Source organism: Dendrobates tinctorius, unplaced genomic scaffold, assembly GCF_039654945.1.
Source record: "Dendrobates tinctorius isolate UK_male_01 unplaced genomic scaffold, ASM3965494v1 ptg000223l, whole genome shotgun sequence".
Lineage (NCBI taxonomy): Eukaryota > Metazoa > Chordata > Amphibia > Anura > Dendrobatidae > Dendrobates > Dendrobates tinctorius.
The window spans coordinates 10,612,358-10,634,342 of NW_027361890.1; the positions used below are offsets into that span (position 1 = coordinate 10,612,358).

A 21,985-nucleotide genomic window follows, 5' to 3' on the forward strand; every position below is an offset into this window, starting at 1 on the left:
AGTTCATTGTGGATCTCTGAATGATCCAATGTTGTCCTAAATGACTAATGATGATAAATATAATCCACCTGTGTAATCAAGTCTCCGTATAAATGCACCTGCTCTGTGATAGATACATATAGAGTCACTGCACACGCTGATTATGCTCAATGTAAAGTAATTTTATTAATTGACGGTGAAGAAGCGACAGCTTGACGTTTCGGCCTCAGCGGCCTTTATCACAGTCGCTGAAATAATAGAAATACACACAATATAAAAATCAAGGAATATATACAAAATATACAAAATCCGTATCACAAAGAAGCGAAATGATGAAAAATCAAATGTTCTAGGATCACTCAGGAATGTAGAGAAACTTCAAGACAAGCTAATGGAAAAAAGAGACATGGCGGCAGACAAGACAAAACTACATATAGAAAAAACATGAAATGACGTCATACCCCTTTTGGAGAGAAGAGTCTGTGTTCACCGGTTAAATAGTTTCACTGCTAGGCAATATATATTTGGTAGATTATTCTGTGAATAAGGATAAATGGGGGTATGGTTAGGGTGGTACACAATATGCATACTCTTAAAAACAGGGGGAGAATATAATGCCAAAGAGTTCGGCACAGTTCCCATATGTGTGTATGGGGGCACACTGGTAAGAAACCATGTGTCGGCATAAAAATAATATAATGCCAAGGAGTGTGGCACAGTTACCAACTGTGTTTATAGAGGCATACTGGGGAGCAAACAAATGTCGGCATACAAAATATTTATAGTGGCTAAGTGTTATTTCAGGTGAAATTATGGTGGCTGAGAGGTAAAAAGACTTAAGCCAAAAAATAAAGATATCCGCATCTTCATATAGTTGGGGTGTATCTGGGTGGCTCCCACTCCCTGCCCATTTCAAGGAAGCCCGACATAATGTGTCTCAGCTAAGGTTCCAAATCATAGAAAAAGTTCCTAGACCTATGAGGGGGGGCAATCATATTCGCATTCTAAAGCATCGAGAGACCTATTGGATTTACACTATAGATACCTTACATCCCAAGGGTCTCAATCGAGAAATTGATTGGTTAATCTGATATTTTTCTTTTCCCTTTAGACCCATTGAACATTTGCCTTCATGAGTCTTTTTCCTGGCGGTAAGATATTGAACTACAATTTGTCCTTTTTTACCCCTTTATTTTTTATTTTTTTCAATTTTTTCATTTTTGTTTTCATCTCCAATATTTTATGCTTTCATTTCCAATTTTTTATGTTCTATTTATGATACTTTCCATTACATCTTTACCAAATTTACAATTTTATTTTATTTTTTATTTTTTTTTAAAAAACTTTTATTTTTTTATTTCATTTATTCATTCCTTTTTTCCCCTTTATTTCCATTATTTCTTTCGATTTTTCTATTTTCATTTTTTCATCATTTCATCATTGTCATTCATTATTTTCATTATTATTTCACCTTTTACCTAAAATTTTTTATTTTTTTCAAGCTTGGTTATCATTCCCGTAATGATGTCTCTGACTGTATCCACCCTTCTCCTTTTCTTCATCTCCTTTTCCCCTCCCCCCGTTCCGGTTATTTTTAGGTCACATATTAATCCCTTAAATATTTTTCAATCCCCCCCCCTTTTTCTAATTAATATCTCTCACTTCCGTTATCTTCCAACCTTTTTTCCTTGGTCTATTTCAGTTTGGACTCCTACATGATATGAATGTCATATATTTAACCTATGTATATTATCTCTATTTACAGAAGCATCGGTACATCTGTATGCCATTTATCAATATTGTATGCTACAGTATATATTTTTTTTGCTCGTTCATCTTTTATACACTGTGCTTATTCCAGCATCTCCTCTAATGCCCCCGTGCTCTACACTACACATAATAGAACGACTGTTCTATCTATAGCCTCATTAGCCTCCGTTTTCTCCTGTGAACATATTGAACCTAATCGCGCCTCACCGCGCACGCGCGGGCTGCCCGCGCCATTTTGTTGGTGGTGCACCGTGTCAGGCGACACGGCCGTGCCCTACTGCGCACGCGCCAGAGTCTGACATAATTTCCTATCATGTGATCGGTCTGACATTGTAAAGAGCGCTGTTGGGAACACAGCGCTCATTCACTGCTCTGGCACGGCTGTGCCTGCATCCCCCACTGCGCCACCAATGATCGTAAGTACTTCCCATACAGGGATCACCGCTGTACCACCAACTGTAGTATTGTCCCATACAAGGGATCACCGCTGTACCACCAACTTTATTGCATACTTATTGGGCCTCTTTTTCCATTTAGCTCTGGCATACTTCCTTCTCTCATCAGGCATCAGGATTACTGGCTACCTTGGTATTTATCTCCCCTATGTATGCCCCTTTTTTCCCACCGTTCTCATATCCATGTCACTTACTTATTTACACTGCCATGTTTATAGATACACCCCAACTATATGAAGATGTGGATATCTTTATTTTTTGGCATAAGTCTTTTTACCTCTCAACCACCATAATTTCACCTGAAATAACACTTAGCCACTATAAATATTTTGTATGCCGACATTTGTTTGCTCCCCAGTATGCCTCTATAAACACAGTTGGTAACTGTGCCACACTCCTTGGCATTATATTATTTTTATGCCGACACATGGTTTCTTACCAGTGTGCCCCCATACACACATTTGGGAACTGTGCCGAACTCTTTGGCATTATATTCTCCCCCTGTTTTTAAGAGTATGCATATTGTGTACCACCCTAACCATACCTCCATTTATCCTTATTCACAGAATAATCTACCAAATATATATTGCCTAGCAGTGACACTATTTAACCGGTGAACACAGACTCTTCTCTCCAAAAGGGGTATGATGTCATTTCAAGTTTTTTCTATATGTAGTTTTGTCTTGTCTGCCGCCATGTCTCTTTTTTCCATTAGCTTGTCTTGAAGTTTCTCTACTTTCCTGAGTGATCCTAGAACATTTGATTTATCATCATTTTGCTTCTTTGTGATACGGATTTTGTATATTTTGTATATGTTCCTTGATTTTTATATTGTGTGAATTTCTATTATTTCAGCGACTGTGATAAAGGCCGCTGAGGCCGAAACGTCAAGCTGTCGCTTCTTCACCGTCAATTAATAAAATTACTTTACATTGAGCATAATCAACGTGTGCAGTGACTCTATATGTAACTTGTGTTTTGGGGACTCCCCGTCCCTTTTCACTAGCACCGTGAACTCAAACTTTCAAGTCGAGTGCTAGACATCTGTATTATCTGCTCTGTGATAGTCTAAGGGTTCTGTTTGAAGCACAGAGAGCATCATGAAGACCAAGAAACACAACAGGTAGGTCTGTGATACTGTTGTGGAGAAGTTTAAAGTTGGATTTGGATACAAAATGATTTCCAAAACTTTAAACATCCTAAGGAGCACTGTGCAAGCGATCATTTTGAAATGGAAGGAGTGTCATACCACTGAAAATCTACCAAGACCCGGCCGTCCCTCTAAACTTTCATCTCAAACAAAGAGAAGACTGATCAGAGATGCAGCCAAGAGGCCCATGATCACTCTGAATGAACTGCAGAGATCTAAAGCTGAGGTGGGACATTCTGTCCATAGGACAACAATGAGTTGTGCACTGCACAAATCTGGCCTTTATGGAAGAGTGGCAAGAAGAAAGCCATTTCTCAAAGATATCCATAGAAAGTGTCATTTAAAGTTTGCAACAAGCCAAATAGGAGACACACCAAACATGTGATAGAAGGTGCTCTGGTCAGATGAAACTAAAATCGAGCTTTTGGCAACAATGCCAAACGATATGTTTGGCGTAAAGGCAACACAGCTCATCACCCTGAACACATCATCTCCACTGTTAAACATGGTGGTGGCAGCATCATGGTTTGGGGCAGCTTTTCTTCAGCAGGGACAGGGAAGATGATTAAAATTGATAGGAAGATGAATGGAGCCAAACACAGGACCATTCTTGAATAAAACCTGTTGGAGTCTGCAAAAGACCTGAGACTGGGATGGAGATTTGTCTTCCAACAAGACAATGATCCCAAACATAAAGCAAAATCTGCAATGGAATGATGCACAAATAAACATATCCAGGTGTTATAATGGCCAAGTCAAAGTCCACACCTGAATCCAATCGAGAATCTGTGGAAAGAGCTGAAAACTGCTGTTCACAAACGATCTCCATCAAACCTCACTGAGCTTGAGTTGTTTGCCAAGGAAGAATGGGCAAGAATTTCAGTCTCTCGATGTACAAAACTGATAGAGACATACCGCAAGCGACTTGCAGCTGTAATCGCAGCAAAAGGTGGTGCAACAAAGTACTAAGTTAAAGGGGCCGAATAATATTGCACGCCCCACTTTTCAGTTTTTGAATTTCCACAAAAATTTAAAATAACCAATACATTTTGTTCAACTTCACAATTGTGTCCCACTTGTTGATTCTTCAACAAAAATTTACATTTGGTATCTTTATGTTTGAAGCATGATATGTGGGAAAAGGTTGAAACGTTCCAGGGGGCCGAATAATTTCGCAAGGCACTGTATAGGCGGTAATACATTTACTCATATAGCAATACCACAATATATGAACAAACATACGTCGACTTTTCATTACCTGAGAAGGAAAGGGAAAGCAGTAACATTCTTCAATCCCCTTACAGATACACGTGCCCCAGTTATTCCCTATATTCTATTATTGCTTTGCACAGAACTTAGAAGTAATAACAGTTTAAAAAGTGTGGATAACTAATGATAAAATTCAGTTAGATTCCCTTACATGTTTTTAAAGTATCTCACCAGTGTTTTTTTAATTGCGCCACCAAATATCTAAAAGTAGTGTTTACAGTGTGCGCATTAAAACACTTATCCAACACTGTCTTCTGCCATTTCCAACACTGCTCAGGTGCTTCTCCTGAATCATAGGACCACAGCTCTGACTTGCCGGCTGACATTGCAGACTATTAGTGACTGTTTTCTCAAGAGCTTCGTTCTGTGTCTCATTGACTTAAGGCCCCGTCTCACATAACGAGATTGTTAAGGTACTGTCACACTTAGCGATGTACCAGCGATCCCGACCAGCGATATGACGCGGTCAGGATCGCTGGTACATCACTAAGTGGTCGCTAGTGAGCTGCCACACAGGCAGATCTCAATAACGACATCGCTGGGGACCGGGGTCGCTACTTACCTGTCACACTAGGCGATCCTGTGTCCTCCCGCCCGGCTCCACGCGTCGCTCGTCGTCACAGCAGGAAGCGCCGCAGGAAGCTGACGACGAGAAACAGTCCAGCCTGTTCTCGCGCGATCAGCGATAAGCAGTGGGGGAGCGGGTTGTAGGTAAGTATCACACACAGCGATATCGCTAGCACACAGCGATATCGCTAGCAATATCGCTATAACGTCACAAGTTACAGCGATATTGCTAGCGATATCGCTTAGTGTGACAGTACCTTTAGCGAGATCGCTGAAACGTCACAGATTTTGTGATGCAACAACGACCTCACCAGCAATCTCGCTACATGTGACACGTAGCGGCAACTGCCCCCCCGCTGGATATCGCTGATCGTGCTCGAATGTCCTAGGCCATTTTTTGATCGTTGGCGTCCCGCTGGCCAGCATGCTTCGCTGTGTTTGATGCCGATGAGTGACCTCGTTGGCAACGCAGAACTCAGGGACGCAGGCATGAGTCGTCAGAATAGCTGCTGTGTGACAAGGTCCCAACGACCGATGAGGTCATGATACGGATCGCCGAATCGTTGCTGCGCCGTTGAGTAGATCTGCCTGTTTGACAGCTTACTAGTGATCATGTAGCAACGCACCAGCAATCTTTACCAGGTCGTATCGTTGTTGGGATCGCTGGAGCATTGCTTAGTGTAACGGGACCCTTAGGCCTCATTCAGATGTCAGATTTTTTCACGTATTAGAAAAAAACGGACTAAGTTTCATTGGTGATTTTCATCAGGGTTTTGTCAAAGTTTCATAATATTTTGTTCAGAATTTCATCAGTTTTTCTCTTATGGGAAAAAAAATGTATATTGAACTTTGTAAATCAATGTCTTGAAAAATGTGTACACAGATGGAATCAGATTTTTTCATGGACCAATAGACTTGCATTGCTGATTTTAATGCGACACATTGATCAATATTGGATATGTCTCTGGAAACTTGCATGGACCACTAGGTCCAAGGAAAAATATCAGACATGTGAAATACCTCAAGGACTATCATAGCTACAGTATGAATGTTATCTGTGAAAAACATGGACAACATTCGTGCAAGAAGAGCGAAACCTTACATTGACAAAGTGACTTCTGGTCTGCACAGAAGATGCTGTTTGGGCTAGCTGGTCACGATTGTAGTCATAGGAAAGAACCGGAGCATCACTAGAAACGGCAGAAGATATCGATGGGTAACAGAAGTGCCAGTAAGACTGGAGATGAAAGTGGATGTAAAATTCCGCTGCTAAGAATCCAATAAATAATAGGAGGCCAGATGAGATATGGATGCGGTTTTATTTGTCAATGCGTTTCCAGGTGATCAAACCTCAGTAAGGCTGAAATGGTGCTTTACGATTTTATCATCATGCAACAATCACATTAAGTTGATTGAAAGTTTTTCTTTTGTTTTCTTGAACTTGTCATGAAAATCATCCATAGAAAACAGTCTTGGGGCATCTAAGGACATGGTTTACAAAAAGCTATGGCACCGGCGATGCAAAACTGATTCTAACACTGCCATTATGAATTAAGTGCAAAATGTATGGAAAAATATCCATAAAAACATGATACTGTTGAGTGGGCTGCTTAGTAGTTCCTTCCTAATTCACCCATAAGAAAGCTATTCACTACTTTATTATTTTGTCACAGTATTGCCTTCTTCCACAAAATCATCTTATGATGTGCGCTTTCTTCTTGTAACTGGAAATAACTCCTATAAATTCAGTTTGCTCCCGCATTTTTTTGACGTAGCTCTTAGGCACGTGGTATGTGAGAGAGCAAATGGTTGAATCGTTTCAGATTATTGCAGATTGTTCTTGCAGTGACTATTTACTTGAAAGACTGAAAAGTTGCTTATCAAATAATTTTCTACAGAAATCAATTTGTTTCCCTTCAATGTTGTGCAACAGTTTTGATAAGAGAACACGGACAAGGGGGGAGATTTTGCTGCAAATCTGCTGCAAAATCTATACGTTTTACCTGCGAACTTTGTTGTGGGATTGTGGTGGATTTCATCAGATGCTTTACAAAGGGCGAAATCTGCTGTGAAAATCTGCAGAAAATAAATGACATGCTGCTGATGTAAACTCTGTGCCGCATTTCCACGCTGATCTTTTCCCAAGCGTGTCGATGAGATTTGTTAAAATCTCATCCATGGTTCACAGAAGTAAAATACATTTTCTACTGCACTATTAGGGAATTCTGGGTTAATATTGGAGAGTAGGATTCTCATGTATTGGGGATCTTGCACGCGACCGTACTTTTGGTGTAAGTGCTATCTGTTAAAAAAATGCATCACACTCGGACCAATGTTATTCAATGGGGCAGTGCGGTCGAGCAATTTTTTTTAACTCACCGAATCTGCGTGTGAAGAAAATTGCAGTGTGCACGATTTTCATCTGGAAATTGGATGATTCTCACCCAATTCAAGACTACTGGTGCAAGAAAAAAAAAACGGATGCCAAACAGAGCCTCAAAAAAACATGGAATTTTTTTTAGTTACATCGCAATTCTGTAACATATGAAACTGTGACTGGTCCTGTAAATGATTAATAAATGCTGCTGTAAAAAACAGAACGCATGACAATTGAGAAAAAAATTGTCCCACTCTTTTCTGGATGACACTCATATGGTCGTGTAAATGTATCCTCAGCCAAAGTAGAACACCTACTAAAAGGTTTCCCTAAATTATTCTGGCTGCGCGGATGACAAGGGCCAATACAAGTTTATGAATCTGTGAGAAACACGTACAGGACACGGATGGCGTCCGTGTTTAATACTGCAAAGTATAGGTGAAACGTTGTCATTTCTTTCTTTCTTTATCCATACTAGAAAAACATTGATGACACACTTGCGGTAAAAACGGACACACGAATGCAACAATGATAGAAAACACTGAGGACACCGATACCGGTTTTTCACACATGTGTGTTATACGGACGTGTGAAGGAGGCCTGATACTGCGCTACCTTTGTGGTGGTGCAGCCTGAGAATAAAAAATTTGTATTAAATTCCCTTTCACAGTTGATCCAGTGTAGAGCAGCGCCTCATGATCAGACGATGGTTGGAACTCCTTCTAAGGCCAAGTTCACGCGAGCAAATATGAAAATTACCTGAGTTTCATCCTGAAAACTCGGACAATTTTTATTTCAATTTTCATCCCTGTCCAATCAGTTTTTTTCAATTTTTTTTGTTACAACAGCATCTATTAATAATTGACAAGATCGTGTACAGTTTCTAATGTGAAACAATTGCAATGTATCCATAAGAAAAAATTGTTCTTAATGGGATTAGGGATGAGCTTTCCGATATTGAAATATCGGAAATCGGCCCGATATTTGCGATATCGGAATTCCGATTTCCGATTCCGATATTTTTTTCACATCGGAAATCGGAAAGCAGAAGAAGACTAAGCATGGTTTAAAGGGAGTGCACCCATTCCTCCACGTGGTGCTCCTGGAAACTCCCTGCAAAGCAAGGTGAGCTGAACGCAGACACATGTCAGTCAAAGGGCATATTGACACCACCACTGGCAGTTTTAGTTTAATAATGTAAAATCACTAACCCTAACTATCCACAACCCCTAACCCTTAACCCTTACCACTAACCCTAACCATAACTAACCCTAACCACTAACCCTAACCCTTACCCTAACCCTACTAACCCTAAACCCTAACCCTAGTCCCTAACCCTGCTAACCATAAGCATAACCGTAACCCTAACCCTACTAACCCTAACCCCTAACCCTACTAATCATAAACATAACCCTAAACCCTAACCCTAATAACCCTAGCCCTACTAACTATAAGCATAACCCTAACCGTAAACCCTGACTCTACTAACCCTAACTAACCCTAACCCCTAACCCTTACCCTAACCCTACTAACCGTAACCCTAAGCCCTAACCATAACCCTACTAATCCTAACCCCTAACCCTAACCCTACTAACCCTAACCTCTAACCCTACTAACCATAACACCTAACCCTAATAACCCTAACCCTACTAACCATAAGCATAACCCTAACCCTAGCTAACCCTAACCCCTAACCCTAACTCTAACCCTAAACCCTAACCCCTAACCCTACTAACCATAAGCATAACCCTAACCCTAGCTAACCCTAACCCTTACCCTAACCCTAACCATAACCCTAACTCTAACCCTAAACCCTAACCCTACTAACCATAAGCATAACCCTAACCCTAACTAACCATAACCCTAACCCTAACCCTACTAGCCATAAGCATAACCCTAACCCTAGCTAACCCTAATCCCTAACCCTTACCCTAACCCTACTAACCCTAACCATAACCCTAACTCTAACCCTAACCCTAAACCCTAACCCTACTAACCCTAACCCTACAAACCATAAGCATAACCCTAACCCTAAACCCTAACCCCCTGACCCTAACCCTTCTAACCATAAGCATAACCCTAACTCTAGCTAACCCTAACCCCCTAACCCTAACTCTAACCCTAACCCTAACCCAACTAACCCTAACTCTACTAACTATAAGCATAACCCTAACCCTAACTAACCATAGCCCTAACCCAAACCCTAACCCCTAACCCTTCTAACCATAAGCATAACCCTAACCCTAGCTAACCCTAACCCCTAACCCTAACTCTAACCCTAAACCCTAACCCCTAACCCTACTAACCCTAACCCTGCTAACCATAAGCATAACCCTAACCCTAACTAACCCTAACCCTTACCCTAATCCTACTAACCCTAACCATAACCCTTACTAACCCTAACCCCTAACCCTACTAACCCTAAACCCTAAACCTTACCCTACTAACCATAAACCCTAACCCTACCCCAACTAATCCTAACCCAAAGAAAAAACAGCTGTTAAGAAGATGGTGACCAGTTTTCCTGCTACAGCTTTCGCTCTGTGCATTTTTCTAGCAATGTTTTTGCTCCTCTGCCTCTGCAAACTCCTTCCCCATTATCCTGAGGTGTTTCCCCTCCATTTTATCCATTATATAGCACTGTAGTGGTCATTTTGTAATTCCGATTTTTTTCTCCCACTGACTTGCATTGATATCGGAAATCGGAAATTCCGATATCTGATATTTTTCCAATATTGGAAATCGGAATTCCGATACGATATCGGGCAATATCGCTCATCCCTAAATGGGATCCAATTTTTCTTGCATGCTCTTAGACTTGGATGGGTAAGTCTGACCCGACATACAAAAGAAATTAATGCATCCATACTTTTTCACTTGCAAATTCCGGCAGTCAAAAAAAGAGGTCATCTGAATAGTCCAACTAAATAATGTTAGTCCTAAGGGTGGGTGCTGCGTGTTGTATTCTTTATCACGTACAAAAAATACGCCTGTGTGAACATACTCTAACAAATAGAAATCATCCAAAGTGCACAAAACAGTATAATTGTGAGCATGATCAACATTCCGGTACAAGCTTTTCTAATTATAGATGTTTTATGCATCTGCTTGCTAATTCTCCATGTGGCCTCAAAGTCTTCTCATTTGTTTAACCAATGGCCTGCTTATCTATACCGCTCTATTAAAATTAGCGCTCACCATCTTAGAAATTGCCATTTATTTACATTATTGATTTCTACTTATCTTCGCTCTTTTATTAGGGTAAACACTCCATTTAGTACCGCATCATTGACACTTGAACTAATCTGCACTTGTTTTATTGAAAATCACATTAATCTGACCTACATTAATGAATCCGAGTTTTATCTGGGTCTCTCAGATGCAAGGCATTTATTTTTTTTTGGGGGGGGGCCCTTGGAGAGAAAAAACTGCTCTGAGATTTCAAGAAGGCCACGGAAAGAGTCGAGCAGTACCCGGGGTCCCTTAATAATGCAGCAAGCGTCGTTTCCAACCAATGGTGCATGTCACATGACAGGAGCCCAAGCGCTTCCTAATAGGGCCCCGCGCTTGCCACACATAACTATTTATTGCTTTCATGATTTCAGACACAGAAACACAATGTCTCTGTTCCTCATGCTGCACTGGCCGCACAGAATCCATGACATATATTTAAGGCCTGGTAATAAAGATGTCTGCACGCTGTGTGAACGCCACAAACACAGCATAAGCAATCATGGTTTTTTAAGCCCGGTTTCCTTGACAACAAATAGAATTCGGGCAGCGAATAAATGCAGCTGAAGCCTGTGAATCGTCTCTGATTGTAAGCAAAGAAACGCGCGGTTTGTGCTGAAATTTCCCCCCCATTAATTCCCTCAATATCGCCAAATAGAAGCTCTGCTGAGAGGACCAACCTGATACATATTTATAAAGTTATTCTGTAATACTGAGTTACCTGGGGGAAGAATGATGCAGAAAGCAGGAAAGAAGGGGGGATGAGCAGGACGAATGAAAGGGACAGTGGAGAAGAGGAAGGAGGAAGACAGGTAAGAGGAGGGAGCGGGAGATAGCGGCTGATGAGTGAGAGGAACAGGGAATCATTGATGCAGGAAGAGACGTTGGACATTGGGGAGGGGAGCGGAGCACTCGTAGAAGACGCCAATCATAAACTGCAGAAAGAGAGGGACAGGGGAATAAAGTCTATGTGAAACTTAGCTAGTTTCAATGGAGGAACGGCATCACAAATAGTATGAAAAACACAAAGGCAAGTTGCAATGAAGGAATAAAACAAAAGAGCAAAAGAAAAAATCATGACAGGCATCTTGGAGACATTGAGGCAGAAAATAATTAGGAAGGGAGTTTTGCGGATGATATGCATTGTTTGGTGTGTACCACATGAAGCGTTTAAGTGCAGTGAGTGGGTTACTCCTCTCCTCGCATTGCCTCGTGATACATAATAAAACAAATAAACCATTTTTCAATAATGGTTAGCAGATGATTTTCAGATTTTCCATTCTTCTCACTGCTCAAAACTTGCCTTTTTTGGTCTATTTTTTTTTAAAGAGACATTGCTCAGTCAAGCATTTCATGTTCGACAATAAAGTACAGGCTTTGTTTGCATCTCCTAAGGCCCTGTTTTTTCCCTGGTATTATTTCTTCTGCATTTACAAGAGAATGTCCTTTGAGAAATAGTGTTAATGCAAACACACAGGCAAATACGGCACAACTAGAACTCTTTGCCTTTGATATAACTCGACTGAAGAACAGTGGTGAGAGGCAGCACAACAGAAGTGGAATAGGGAATTGAAATTGGAGACGGAGGAACAAATGCAGAAATAGAGACGTAATAAGAGAAAAATCACAAACAATGGGGGTGAAGAGACTGGAGCTGAGATTACACAATTAATCTCTAAGCTTCCCGGCTATGCTATTATTACAGTAGCCCCATTTCCATTGATCTCCAATATGTACAGTTTATAGCCTCAGTTGGTCACAACATATGCTTTAGGGCTAATTCATACTATACATCTTCGGGATAGGTACTAAAACCAATATTTCTCTCTGTGGTTTAACACTTGACACTCTGCCCCTATACAAATATAGTCCACATCAGGTCATTTCATATGCACATATCAAGGCAATGACCATCTTCCTTGCAAGTTTCCAAGAAACCCCTGGCTGTTATTCTGTAAATGTACCAAATCTGCCCTGTACACTTATTTTTATTAATATAATAGACTCTTTAAAGGCCGACTTCAGCCATTAAACGACCAGTGATCAGCTGTGTACAAGTCGACTTCAGCCATTAAACGACCAATGATCAGCTGTGTACAAGTCTATCAAGGGTCGTGTAATGGCCTGCTTAGATAGGCCTGTAGAGGTGATTCACTCTCGTTGTTTATCATTCTTTATAGCCACATTTAGTTCTTTGTAGGTTTTATACAATCCTACAACATCCAGTAGAAGGTAACGCTTGTCATCACCATCAATTGCTCACATGTGGCTTCTAGTGATGAGCGAGTATACTCGTTGCTCAGGTTTTCCCGAGCATGCTCGGGTGTCCTCCAAGTATTTTGGCGTGCTTGGAGATTTAGATTTCATCGTCTCATCTACATGATTTGTGGCTGCTGGACAGGCTGAATACATGTGTGGAATGCCTATTTGTTAGGGAATTCCCACATGTATTCAGCCTGTCTAGCAGTCGCAAATCATGCAGCTGAGATGACGAAAACTAAATCTCTGAGCACGCCAAAATACTCGGAGGACACCGGAGCATGCTCGAGAAAACCCGAGCGACGAGTATACTCGTTCATCACTAGTGGCTTCTTCTATAGGCTGACAATTCATTCAACAGCACTTACAATTGGCACTTATCCTATCTGACATCACTATTGTTCGTTGCTACAGGCAAATCTGGGTGTTCATTTTTGGCCCACACATCACAAGCATGTTCTCTATGGCACCAACTGACCTCTGACAGCTGGAACGCCATCCAATCAGATTGCATGAAAGCCACACATACAGCGCATGCGGACACAGACACAAGATATTCTAACAACTGACAGGAAATATCAGGAAAAAATTAATATGCAAAAACAATTGCATCAACATACACACTCCATTTACCCATATTCATCCCTCTTACAGGCAGACCAAAATTCTATGTATGCAGAAAGATTGTTAATGGCCTTTGAATATCATGTTATCTGCAGCTGGGGACATAATGATTGTAGTTGCAGAGGGTGCAACTGAGACTGGTCCCATGCAGGAGGTGGAGCTGCCGACGCCAGCACATATTCCTGCAAATTGCACGTCAGATGGGGCACAATACAAGCTGCCAGTCAACCAAAGGCCAGCAGCTGACGTTGGCATGCAAGTTACCAGCGGCGCATGGCAGTGACATCATGCGCTGGAATTCGCTTGCATGTTGAAGTCAGCTGCTGACTTACACGGCTGCTACAGAAAAGGACATCAAACGGCATGGGAGCAGGGGAAGATTATTAAAATCATTTATTTTTCTTATGCGTTAAATAACAGCAGGAGAACAGGGGACATATATACCAAGATGGGCTCAGAATGGAAGACATGCAGTATATAAAAGGATTGGGAACATATATACTAGCATGGACCCAGGTTGGGAGACATACAGGTGCTTCTCACAACATTAGAATATCATCAAAACATTGATTTATTTCAGTTCTTCAATACAAAAAGTGAAACTCATATATTATATAGAGTCATTACAGACAGGCTGACTCTTCTAAAACTGAACAAGGGCTGGATTTCCCGTGACTTTGTAAGCCCTATGGATGACTGCAATGTAATGTATACATATCCCAAATGTTTTGTTTGGAAAGTTATCTTAACATCCATCCCTTACCATCCAAACCCATTTTGTTCATGAAATCACCTCCTCCTCCTCCTGCTTCTGCAACAAATACTTAGTGGTCATGTATGTATACCCTACGTGGTTAATGTTTTGTACTTTGTGGAAACTTGGCACATTGTGCAATGGTGAAACTTTTACTCCCTATCGATTTCCTTGCTGACAGACTCCAAATGTGGAGTAATGAAGATCATTGCCCCTTCTAAATAGTCACGTAAGATTATTTGTACATGAGTTGCTCGAGTCGCACAACTGCTAGATAAAGATATGCTATACTTAGATAATGACTGAGATAATGACTTTGGGGTTTCTATTGGCTGTAAGCCATAATCATCAACATTAACAGAAATAAACACTTGAAAAAGATCACTCTGTCTGCATTTTCTATTGACAGCCATGTGCACCTATCCGTTATGATTGCACTAGCCAAACTAAAAACCCACTTAGACAACACACTTGCAGCAGGGCAGGGCATCACCTCCAAGATGTAGAAGGAGAAGTTGGGCCAAATGTGGAGCTTGGACAATCAATAGTTAAAGGGTACTGAAGAATAAGCCCTTGCTAATGTGAAGGTCTCAAGAAAATGTGTCAGTTGGTGAACATTCCCCCCTCTGAGTTGCACATGATGTGTCTGGTCCTCCCCTGTAATCCTTGTGGGTGAAAAAAGCAGTATCTCTGCCAGCAGCGTTGTCTGAGGGTAATCTTTTTAGCAAGTCTTCCACAATGGCCCTCTGGCATACATGCAGTGAAAATGGCACGTCTGCCTCCGACATAGGAGAAGCAAATTTCTCCTTGTACCATGGGTCAAGAATGGTGCACAGCCAGTATTTCATGTTGGACAAAATGTGTTTCACACAAGGGTCTTGGGAAAGGCATAAGGACATGAACTTTGCAATGTGTGGCAGACGACAAAGAGCCAAACCTTCAGTGTCCTCACCAGGAAAAACATTAACCATCCTCTCCTTCTCACGATGCATGGCCTCCTACTCCCTGTCTTCTTCAAGCCATCAATGCTGGACAGGCATGAAGCTGGGATTGGGAGTCTCCTCTGTAGCGCAGACCAAAAACTCCTGCTCCGACTCATCCTCCTCCTGTTCCTCGTCATCACCCAATGTGGCTTGAGAATTTGGTGTGAGGCTGGGCTATGTGGTAGCAGCCACTGTAAAATCTTGCTTCCTAGCCACCTGCTCGGCATTCAAAGCTTCCCGTTTGAGATTCTTCAGCAAACATTTTAATAGACAGAGCAGCGGGATGGTTACGCTGACAATTGCATCATCAGCGCTCAGCATCTTGGTGCAGTACTCAAAGTTTTGAAGAACCTCAGAAATGTCATCGATCCACACCCACTCGGCAATTGTTATGTGTGGGAGCTGAATGTTACACTGATGGGCATTAAGATGGAATTCAGACACTGCTCTCAGCTGCTAACTAAGCCTTGCCAATATATGAACTGCCTACCACCTCAACACATTTATCTAAATATCCCTGTGTTGCCCATTCAAAATATTCTTCATAACCAGGATCCTTGCATCATGTTTTCCCATGCTTTATGCATTTAATAGCCCTCTGTGTCAGTAATTTTACACATACTTGTTGGTAACCGGTTCATGCAGCATTACATGAACACCCGATTTCTTACATTATGGTTGGTCAGAACAATGAAAGCAATTTTTACCATTCACCTTTCGTGTCTCCCCTATTTCCTCAAAGATTGTAAGCTTGATATCTGTTGTTTATGTGATTATTGTTATTCTATAATGTATTTTATCTCACTAGGCGTGCCACCATGCCAGGTTAGATCAGTGGCCTCATCATCGACCACGTCATCTTCCAATTCCTCAATCTTATTCTCCTTCTGAGTTGTGATTTTAGACTAACCTGATAGCAAATATGCGTCATGCTTATCCTCTATCTCTTCAGACATGATGTTAGGGTTTGCGGATTGCACTAAATAAAAATTATATGAACGTGCGATCGCAACCTGGGGTCCACCGTACGGAGATGGAGAACTGCAACTAATGAGCGATGGCAGAGTGATGCTGTGTGCAAGCACCGTAAACACACAGAATTAAAAGTAATTCCATGTAGACAGAGTGCAAAGTACCTGCTCGGTAGCTCCACAGAGCTGTACAATAGCAGAAATCACTCGGAGCTGTACAATACTAAGTGTCACAGGAGTACAGCAGATAGTCAAACTAGTTGGGGGTCCCTATAACTTCCCCCCCAGGGAAATCTATGCTGGTGGTTGTTCTCACTCTGACACTCGGCTGTGCTAACGGCACATGTGACTTAGGACGCCCGAGTAAGATGCAGAACCAAGCGGAAGTTCCCACCCTACACTGACTAGACACGCAATCGTCGTGCTAGAGGTGGCACACGTGTAAACAGAGTGGTAACGTATCCACAGACAAACATATAGCAGAAAGGATATAAGCGCACTGACGTGTGCCCCAAGGACCCTTTTACATGCTCCGCTTAAGTCCAGTCAGACAGGACCTTGCTCGTGGACCTGGAACTGCCACATCATCTGAGCAGCTGACGACTGACTGCCAATGAAAGGTTGCCACATCACGAGCATGCTCAGTAAAGAGATCCTAGACTTAGCGTCTGTTAGCAGCTGCTTATTACTGGTTACCATACCTTTGGCTGGAAGGCCAGCAGTAACCAAGCGAACCGCACGGGTCTGAGCAAGACGTTGAGACCGACATTTTTGCTAAGCAGTCTCCACTGTGGCCAGAGCAGAATTGGAGACTGCAGAGGCAGACAAGGCTTGGGATCTACCCTGTGCAGCGGGAGAATCCTGGTGCCTAACACATGAATTGACCTTCCCCAACCTGGCATTCTACTGCCGTGGGTGCTCAAATGCTTGGGCATCACTGCACTCCACCTCCTCATGAACCTCTTTAACGGTGCACATTGAGAGGCCTGCCAAATTAAAAGGGAATCTAAACAATTCATCAGAGTGGCCAGCGTTGGGGTCATGTCTCCTGAGACTCTTGTTGGTGGGAGGAAGGTGGACCAGGTTGAGTATTCAGAGGCCCAGCCTCTTGGCTACTGAGACTGGACCATGTGGAAGACTTCATGGCACTGCTTGTCAACACACAGGAGCCTTTGTCTGCCATCCAACCCACAACATCCTGGCAATTGTCTGTGTTCGATAGTGGTGTACCATGCTGACCACATTTTGACAGGAAGTTAGGACAAGATTCAGTCACCTTCTGATCTGTAACATGGCCTTGGCGAGCACCACCACATCCACATCCCTTAACGTCACCCTTTCTCATATTGAATGCTTTATGCTTATGAAAAAAATTCCTGGCTTTATTTTTGAGAAGTTCCCTAACAGAGGTGTTATGTACAAATTCAATATATCTCGCAATGCGTGGCAATTTTTTTTAAGATATCAGCTTTATTACACACACTAACAGCAGACTCATGAAAATTAGAGATAAATAGTCACGTTTTTCTGCAGGCTTTGCGCCAGTCATACCACTGCTAGATAAAGATATGCTGTTTATTAAACCAATAAAAAATGCGTAGGTTTGTGCAGATTGGTCAATGGCACTCATGTCTCTTTCCCTTGAAGAGGCTGCTTCCAAATAAAATGAGGCATGTTCATGACATGGGTTTCAGGCTTGACAGACTGATCACAATACAGGCCCTCGCTTGCATACATTGTATTCAGAATTTAATGCTAATGCTTTTGGTGTCTTGTAGAATCCAATTTAGGTCGGTTTCAGACTTGTGAGAAACTCGGACGAGTCTTGCACGTCATTACCCGGCACTGCCGCTGGCATAGAAATACTTGCAGCTGAGCACTCCGATCCGAGTGCCGTCGACAGTGCCGGGTATTGAGGCGCGAGACTCGTCCCAGTTTCTCGCAAGTCTGACCCCGGCCTTACTGACATTGATCATACAGCTCCCCCAACTCCTGTATTATATTCACTTTACAGCGGCTTCAGCCGCTATGACAGTTGTTCCATTGGGATCCGGTGGCAAAAATGAACTGTGGAGCTTACAAAATGTAGGTTTCACATCACCTGCTGGCCATCTGCTAACTATTAGCGAGGGCTGCATAATGATATGGCGGTGGACATGGTGATGGTGGGGGGCGAATCACAAAACTCAAATGGGCATCTTTGAAACGGCATTGTAAAGTGATGGGGAATATGTATTCCACTATCTGGCTATCTATTTGGCATGAGGGAGGGACCTCCCAAAAGTAGGAGTGAGAGCTCTCCTAAATGTATGATACAGGGCCACCTGTGGGCCCTTACCAAAGTTAGGTTTCACAGCACCTGCTAGCACTCTGTTAATTGTCAGCAAGGGCATGGTGGCAGTGACAGGCAAAGCCCACAATTTAAATGGGCATGTGTTAGCTGACATTGTAAATTGATGGGGAATATGTATTCCACTATCTGGCTAACTATTTTGCATGAGGAAAGGTCCTCTCTAATGTAGGAGTGAGAGACCTCACAAATGTATTTTTTTTCAATTTTTATTTTGAGTTATAAACATGTAATTATAAAGGAAATAATGTTGCTTAGCATTTTTCGCATTAAAAAAAAATTGAAGTTTGGTTTGGTAGGTCTTTTTAAAAATCCATAAAACCGGTGCAATAGTCTGACAACATTATTCCCAGATACCTTATGTGAGTCAGAAAGGCATGCAGACATCTTCTCCATACTGTTCCCATTTAGTTTTTGCTCTTTCCCATCAATTTCAGCTTTTTTCTCTGGCCCTCAGACATGTTTGTTGGGTTCAGCAGAAAAATATTCGGCTTTCCCATTAACTTGCATTGGATTCATTATTCGGTACGAATACACGAATATTAGAAACTCTTTGTGCCTTAATCTGAATATTTCAGTATTCGATCATCACTAATCATAATCACTATTTTAGTAAACAAAGTAATTTTATAGTGACTACTCTGTACCGTACTTCTCCAGTTTTCTAAGATCTAAGTGACACATGCAACATCTCTTTGAACCCTATGTAGAAACTTCAATAAAATTGTTAACATTGATTGAGAATGACCCAAAAATATATATTTTTATCAAGTATTTCCATATTTTTATTATTGTGAGTAGATGCAAAAAATCCTCTAAAAATATGAACATCCTTGATTGGAACAGGAAACAACAGACACAAACATTACTCATATAGTATTTAGAACAAAATAAAATAAAAAAAAAACATTAAGACTCAAAATAGGATAGATTTAACATGGCAGTGAGGGATTTAGCAAATATATTTAAAGTGCTTAACGGTGGAATTTGAAAAGAGAATTGATCTATTAAAAGGACAGCCAGGACTAAATAGGGGAAGGCAGGCGGATATAACATAGTTTTAGCCTGTGCAGCCTTTCGTAGGTTAATCTGTAGACTAAGCCTGTCTGCGACTGCTTTAATGGTTCCCTCCCTGGGGCAGATGCTAATCGTCCTCGATAGTCCTAATGGAGAAGAGATGGCCTCTTATTAAGCTGGAAAGGGACAGTTTCTGCTCCCAGCTGTGTTACTGGCATAATAATTACCGAGTCTATAGAGAAAAATGCATTTGGATATTATAGAATAACTTTTGAATAATGAAATCAGGGAAAGGTAAAATGGTGAGTTCTATGAATCTCCGGAAATTAAGGTTCTATATGAGCATTCTATAGATGACATAGAAGTAAAGAAACTAAGTGCGGACCAATTATAGAACTTAAATAACTTTTCACATTTTGGACATTTGTAGAATTTCCATAGGATATACCCACCTGGGACAACCATGTATCAAAATAACAGAGATTCTCTGACCCCATCTCAACCACTAAAGGAGTAGCAGGTGAAGCTTTCAAATCCAGTTGTACACTGAATGAACAAAGCTATCTTCTATTTTCAAGCTGCATGTGGATTTGTCTGCGTTGCTATGTGAAATAGAGGTCATAGGGCCACCATTTTCTCTTTGTCTCTCTCAACATAATTAGGTTCTACCACAAACAAGATTAAAATATTTTGCTGAAAATATTCAATCAGAAACTAATTACACAAAAAAGATTTGTGGAACAAAAGGTGATTTGAAGTTACGGTATATACGTCTAATTTTAGCAACTACCTAAAGTTGTTTTCTGAATCAAATTTAGACACAAAAATTGCAAACAGTCTAATAAAGTCAATTTTTTGGGCTTGTTTCCCATGAAGGAAAAGAGGCTGAAGGGAAATATTTTATGGTGGATGTAGAAATACAACATACTGTAGACTATAGGAAATGCTAAAAGGTATAGCTGAAATTGAGTTATGTGATGAACAAAGGTAATTTTTAAAAAAATAACTTAAAAATTAAGAAGATGAATCATTCTATATGTTTCGAAACTATTTTGAAGGTGTCAGGGTCCTGGCAGCGCCGGCGTACAGCCTCCACTAGGCAGGGACTGACCCGCACCGTAGGGACTCCTGGGGACAAGAACAGCCAGAAAATAAAGATGCACGGGACCTGAATGTAGAAGTTTAGAAAGTAGGCACAGGACCTATGGTCATATGAATGGTCATGTGACTGCAAGGGGGCGGGGCTTAGTGTCCTGCTTTCAAATAAGGTAGAAAACTCAAAGTCGGGCAAAGCGGGGGTCATGCACAATACAGGCAAGCAAGGTACAGGAGGGATAAACAGATGGGAGGTCAGACAAAGCCAAAGGTCATACACAAGAGCTCAGTAAAGTACCAGGGATGAGACAGAACGGATAGTCAGAGCCAAGCAGAGATCAAAACCAAACAGATGTAGAAGGTACCAGGCAGAATCCAAAGCAGAATCCAGAGAACAGACCGAGTCATACACAGAGGATCAAGCAACCAGAACACAGCACTAACACACTCAGGGGTCACCACACAATGCCAAGGGCAAAAGTACAACTGACGGGGGAAGAGAGCTTCCTGAGGCTATAAGAAGCCTCCCCAGAACCAATGAGAGGCCACCATAATAGGTCCCAGGTGTGCAGGTGAGAGTCTGCACTGAGGTCAGAACATTTACCCCAGCAGTGCCGGTCACCCAGCACTGGTATCATGACAGAAGGTTTGTATGTTCTCCAAATACTGGCATTGCATAACCTTGGTGATTTCTCTCAATTATGTATTAGTTAATAAAAAATAAAAATATAACGTTTTTAGAAATACTGTATTCTAATCCCAATACTAAAAGTCTCCGTTACTCGTCAAGGATTTTGCAAAGAGTAGTCCTTGTTATACGGTAATTTTTTAGAAAAAGAAAAAATTATAACAAGGACTACTCTTTTTGCAAAAACCTTGAAGAACAATATGGACTTTTGTACTGGGATTAGAATACAGGATTTCTAAAAATGCTATATTTTTATTTTTTTTACTAATGTTTGGATTAGAATACAGCATTTCTTTAAATGCTATATTTTTATTTTTTATTTACTAATGTTGGGATTAGAATACAGCATTTCTGAAAATGCTATATTTTTATTTTTTTTATTAACTAATACATAATCGAGAGAAATCACCAAGATTATGCAATGCCAGTATTTGGAGAACATAAAA

The 21,985-nt window shown here is 41.2% G+C and overlaps 1 protein-coding gene across 9 annotated transcripts in view; it reads right to left on the minus strand.

Moving 5' to 3' along the window:
- The window catches only part of PTPRT (protein tyrosine phosphatase receptor type T), a 648,808-nt gene that overhangs the window by 87,087 nt on the left and 539,736 nt on the right, over window positions 1-21,985 (minus strand). The gene's annotated exons all lie outside the window — the stretch shown is intronic.